Raw genomic sequence first — 6,585 nt, forward strand, 5'->3', positions numbered from 1 at the left:
TAGTGTCCAAAGATGTGTAGGTTAGGGTGGATTGGCCATGCTAAATTGTCCCTTAGTGTCCAAAGATGTGTAGGTTAGGGTGGATTGGCCGTGCAAAATTGTCCCTTAGTGTCCAAAGATGTGTAGGTTAGGGTGGATTGGCCGTGCTAAATTGCCCCTTAGTGTCCAAAGATGTGTAGGTTAGGGTGGATTGGCCGTGCTAAATTGTCCCTTAGTGTCCAAAGATGTGTAGGTTAGGGTGGATTGGCCATGCTAAATTGTCCCTTAGTGTCCAAAGATGTGTAGGTTAGGGTGGATTGGCCATGCTAAATTGTCCCTTAGTCTCCAAAGATGTGCAGGTTAGGGTGGATTGGCCGTGCTAAATTGTCCCTTCGTCTCCAAAGATGTGCAGGTGAGGGTGGATTGGCCATGCTAAATTGTCCCTTAGTGTCCAAAGATGTGTAGGTTAGGGTGGATTGGCCATGCTAAATTGTCCCTTAGTCTCCAAAGATGTGTAGGTTAGGGTGGATTGGCCGTGCTAAATTGCCCCTTAGTGTCCAAAGATGTACAGGTTAGGGTGGATTGGCCGTGCTAAATTGCGCCTTAGTGTCCAAAGATGTGCGGGTTAGGTGGATTGGCCGTGCTGAATTGTCCCTTAGTGTCCAAAGATGTGTAGGTTAGGTGGATTGGCCATGCTCAATTGCCCCTTAGTGACCAAAGATTTGTAGGTTAGGGTGGATTGGCCATGCTAAATTGTCCCTTAGTGTCCAAAGATGTGCAGGTTAGGGTGGATTGGCCGTGCTAAATTGTCCCTTAGTGTCCAAAGATGTGCAGGTTAGGGTGGATTGGCCGTGCTAAATTGTCCCTTAGTGTCCAAAGATGTGCAGGTTAGGGTGGATTGACCATGCTAAATTGCCCCTTAGTGTCCAAAGATGTGCAGGTTAGGGTGGATTGACCATGCTAAATTGTCCCTTAGTGTCCAAAGATGTGTAGGTTAGGTGGATTGGCCATGCTCAATTGCCCCTTAGTGTCCAAAGATGTGTAGGTTAGGGTGGATTGGCTATGCTAAATTGTCCCTTAGTGCCCAAAGATGTGCAGGTTAGGTGGATTGGCCGTGCTAAATTGCGCCTTAGTGTCCAAAGATGTGCGCGTTAGGGTGGATTGGCCGTGTTAAATTGTCCCTTAGTGTCCAAAGATGTGCTGGTTAGGGTGGATTGGCCATGCTAAATTGTCCCTTAGTGTCCAAAGATGTGCTGGTTAGGGTGGATTGGCCATGCTAAATTGTCCCTTAGTGTCCAAAGATGTGCAGGTTAGGTGGATTGGCCATGCTAAATTGTCCCTTAGTGTCCAAAGGTGGGTAGGTTAGGGTGGATTGGCCATGCTAAATTGTCCCTTAGTGTCCAAAGATGTGTAGGTTAGGGTGCATTGGGCCGTGCTAAATTCTCCCTCCGTGTAACCCGAACAGGCGCCGGAGTGTGGGCGACTGGGGGATTCTCACAGTAACTTCATTGCAGTGTTAATGTAAGCCGACTTGTGACACCAATAAATAAACTTTAAGCTTTATGTTGGGTCGAAGATCCTTTTCTGCACTGTATGACTCTTAAGTGGCTGAGGCAATGTCCCAGTGGTATTATCGCTAGACTATTAACCCAGAAACTCAGCGAATGTTCTGGGGGACCCGGGTTCGAATCCCGCCACTGCAGACGGTGGAATTTGAATTCAATAAAAAATATCTGGAATTAGGAATCTACTGAGGACCCATTGTCGATTGTCGGGAAAACCCCATCTGGTTCACTTCAGGGAAGGAAATCTGCCGCCCTTACCTCGGTCTGGCCTACATGTGACTCCAGGGCAACACACAGCCATGTGGGTGACTCTCAACTGCCCTCCAAGGGGCAACTAGGGATGGGCAATAAATGCTGGACCCAGCCAGCAACGACCCCATGTCCCACGGATGAATAACAAAAATGGTGGCACAGTGGGTTAGCACTGCTAAAGTCGGCTAATGTTCTGGGGACCCGGGTTCGAATCCCGAACACGGCAGATGGTGGAATTTGAATTCAAAGTGCAAAAACATCCAGCACAGGAACAGGCCCTTCGGCCCTCCAAGCCTGTGCTGATCATGATGCCTGCCGAAACTCAAACTGTACGCACCTACAGAGTCTGGATCCTTCCATTCCCATCCTATTCATGTGTCCATCCAGTTGTACCTTCAATGCCTTTATCGTATCCGCTTCCACTGCCTCCCCCCGGCAGCGAGTTCCAGGCACCCACCACCCTCTGTGTAAAAAATCTGCCTCGTACATCTCCTTTAAACCTTGCCCCTCACACCTTAAACCTGTGCCCCCCAGTAATTGACTCTTCCACCCTGGGGAAAAAGCTTCTGACTATCCACTCTGTCCATTGCCTCTCATAATCTTGTAGACTTCAATCAGGTCTCCCCTCAACCTCCGTCGCTCCAGTGAGAACAAACCGAGTTTCTCCAACCTCTCCTCATAGCTAATGCCCTCCATACCAGGCAACATCCTGGTAAATGGAACCTTTACAGATTAAAGGGGAGGAGGTGCTCGCTGTCTTGAGGCAAATCAGAGTGGATAAATCCCCAGGACCGGACAGGGTATTCCCACTGACCTTGAGGGAAGCTCGTGTTGAACTTGCAGGGGCTCTGACAGACATATTTAAGATGTCAGTATTCACGGGGGAGGTGCCGGATGATTGGAGGGTGGCTCATGTTGTTCCGTTGTTTAAAAAAGGTTCCAAAAGAAATCCGGGAAATTATCGGCCAGTAAGTTTGACGTCGGTGGTGGGGAATTTATTGGAAGGTGTGATACGGGATAGGATCTACAAATATTTGGATAGACAGGGACTTATTAGGGAGAGTCAACATGGCTTTGTGCGTGGTAGGTCATGTTTGACCAATCTAGTTTTTCGAGGAGGTTACCAGGAAAGTGGATGAAGGGAAGGCGGTGGATGTTGTCTACCTGGATTTCAGCAAGGCCTTTGACAAGGTCCCTCATGGGAGGTTAGTTAGGAAGGTTCAGTCGCTAGGTATACATGGGGAGGTAGTAAATTGGATTAGACACTGGCTCAATGGAAGAACAGTAAGAAGTCTCACAACACCAGGTTAAAGTCCAACAGGTTTATTTGGTAGCAAATACCATAAGCTTTCGGAGCAATGCTCCTTCGTCAGATGGAGTGGTCTCTGTTCTCAAACAGGGCACAGACACAGAAATCCCTGTGATTTCTGAGACTAACTAAGACTAAGAAAGCGATAAAGAAAGGAAGGATAGACTATGAAGTTAGGCTAGCAATTAATATAAAAAATGATAGTAAAAGTTTTTATAAATATATAAAAAGGAATAGAGTGGCTAGAGTGAATGTTGGACCCTTGGAGGACGAGAGGGGGGAGTTAATAGTGGGAAATGAGGATATGGCTGAGTCTTTAAATAAGTTTTTTGTGTCGGTCTTCACGGTGGAGGACACAAATAGTTTGCCAAATATTAACGATAGAGGGTTGGCAGCAGGAGAAATACTTAATACAATTAATGTTACCAGAGAGGCAGTGCTGGGTAGACTAATGGGACTGAAGGTGGACAAGTCCCCGGGTCCGGATGGAATGCATCCCAGGGTATTGAAAGAAATGTCAGAGGTAATAGTGGATGCGTTAGTGATTATTTATCAAAACTCGTTGCATTCTGGGGTAGTGCCGGTTGATTGGAAAACGGCTAATGTTACGCCGCTGTTTAAAAAAGGAAGGAGACAAAAGGCGGGTAACTATAGGCCGGTCAGCTTAACGTCTGTAGTAGGGAAAATGCTGGAATCCATTATTAAAGAGGAGATAGCAGGGCATCTGGATAGAAATGGTTCGATCAATCAGACGCAGCATGGATTCATGAGGGGAAAGTCGTGCTTGACGAACATGTTGGATTTTTATGAAGATGTGACGAGGGCGGTTGATGGAGGAGAACCGGTGGATGCGGTGTTTTTGGATTTCCAAAAGGCGTTTGATAAGGTGCCCCATAAAAGGCTGCTGAAGAAGATTAGGGCACACGGAGTTGGGGGTAGTGTGTTAAAGTGGATTGGGGACTGGCTATCCGACAGGAAGCAAAGAGTCGGAATAAATGGGTGTTTTTCCGGTTGGAGGAAGGTAACTAGTGGCGTGCCGCAGGGATCGGTACTCGGGCCGCAACTGTTTACCATTTATATAGATGATCTGGAGGAGGGGACGGAGTGTAGGGTAACGAAGTTTGCAGACGACACAAAGATAAGTGGAAAAGTGAATCGTGTGGAGGACGGAGAAGATCTGCAGAGAGATTTGGACAGGCTGAGTGAGTGGGCGAGGATATGGCAAATGGAGTATAACGTTGAGAAATGCGAGGTTATACACTTTGGAGGAAATAATAACAAATGGGATTACTATCTCAATGGAAACAAATTAAAACATGCTACCGTGCAAAGGGACCTGGGGGTCCTTGTGCATGAGACGCAAAAGCCCAGTCTGCAGGTACAACAGGTGATCAAGAAGGCAAATGGGATGTTGGCCTATATCGCGAGGGGGATAGAATATAAAAGCAGGGATGTCTTGATGCACCTGTACAGGGCATTGGTGAGGCCGCAGCTGGAATACTGTGTGCAGTATTGGTCCCCTTATATGAGGAAGGATATATTGGCATTGGAGGGAGTGCAGAGAAGGTTCACCAGGTTGATACCGGAGATGAGGGGTTTGGATTATGAGGAGAGGCTGAGGAGATTGGGTTTGTACTCGTTGGAGTTTAGAAGGATGAGGGGGGATCTTATGGAGACTTATAAGATAATGCGGGGGCTGGATAGGGTGGAGGCGGAAAGATTCTTTCCACTTAGTAAGGAAGATAAAACTAGAGGACACAGCCTCAAAATAAAGGGGGGTCGGTTTAAGACAGAGTTGAGGAGGAACTTCTTCTCCCAGAGGGTGGTGAATCTCTGGAATTCTCTGCCCACTGAGGTGGTGGAGGCTACCTCGCTGAATATGTTTAAAGCGCGGATGGATGGATTCCTGATCGGTAAGGGAATTAAGGGTTATGGGGATCAGGCGGGTAAGTGGTACTGATCCACGTCAGATCAGCCATGATCTTATTGAATGGCGGGGCAGGCTCGAGGGGCTAGATGGCCTACTCCTGCTCCTATTTCTTATGTTCTTATGTTCTTATGGTATTTGCTACCAAATAAACCTGTTGGACTTTAACCTGGTGTTGTGAGACTTCTTACTGTGCTTACCCCAGTCCAACGCCGGCATCTCCACATCAATGGAAGAAGCCAGAGAGTGGTTGTGGAGGATTGCTTCTCTGAGTGGAGGCCTGTGACTAGTGGTGTGCCGCAGGGATCGGTGTTGGGTCCATTGTTATTTGTCATCTATATCAATGATCTGGATGATAATGTGGTAAATTGGATCAGCAAGTTTGCTGATGATACAAAGATTGGAGGTGTAGTGGACAGTGAGGAAGGTTTTCAAAGCTTGCAGAGGGATTTGGACCAACTAGAAAAATGGGCTGAAAAATGGCAAATGGAATTTAACGCAGACGAGTGTGAGATATTGCACTTTGGAAGGACAAACCAAAGTAGAACGTACAGGGTAAATGGTAGGACTCTGAAGAGTGCAGTTGAACAGAGGGATCTGGGAATACAGCTACAGAATTCCCTAAAAGTGACGTCACAGGTGGATAGGGTCGTAAAGAGTGCCTTTGGTACATTGGCCTTTATAAATCGGAGTATCGAGTATAAAAGTTGGAGTGTTATGGTAAGGTTATATAAGGCATTGGTGAGGCCGAATTTGGAGTATTGTGTACAGTTTTGATCACCTAGTTACAGGAAGGATGTAAATAAGGTTGAAAGAGTGCAGAGAAGGTTCACAAGGATGTTGCCGGGACTTGAGAAGCTGAGTTACAGAGAGAGATGGAATAGGTTCGGACTTTATTCCCTGGAGCGTAGAAGATTGAGGGGAGATTTGATAGAGGTGTATAAGATTTTGATGGGTATAGATAGAGTGAATGCAAGCAGGCTTTTTCCGCTGAGGCTAGGGGAGAAAAAAACCAGAGGGCATGGGTTAAGGGTGAAAGGAGAAAAGTTTAAAGGGAATATTAGGGGGGGCTTCTTCACGCAGAGAGTGGTGGGAGTGTGGAATGAGCTGCCGGATAAAGTGGTAACATTTAAGAAAAACTTGGACGGGTTCATGGATGAGAGGGGTGTGGAGGGATATGGTCCAAGTGCAGGTCAGTGGGACTAGGCAAAAAATGGTTCGGCACAGACAAGGGCCAAAAGGCCTGTTTCTGAGCTGTAATTTTCTATGGTTCTATGGTAAATCTTTTCTATCCCCTCTCCAAAGCCTCCACATCCTTCTGGTACTGTGGCGACCAGAATTGAACACTATATTCCAAGTGCGGTCTAACTAAGGTTCTCTAAAGCTGCAATATGACTTGCCAATTTTTAAACTCAGTGCCCCGGCCGATGAAGGCAAGCGTGCCGTATGCCTTCTTGACTAACTTCTCCACCTGCGTTGCCACTTTCAGCGACCTGTGTACCTGTACACCCAGATCCCTCTGCCTATCAATACTCTTCAGGGTTCTGTCATTT

Source organism: Mustelus asterias, unplaced genomic scaffold, assembly GCF_964213995.1.
Source record: "Mustelus asterias unplaced genomic scaffold, sMusAst1.hap1.1 HAP1_SCAFFOLD_3054, whole genome shotgun sequence".
Lineage (NCBI taxonomy): Eukaryota > Metazoa > Chordata > Chondrichthyes > Carcharhiniformes > Triakidae > Mustelus > Mustelus asterias.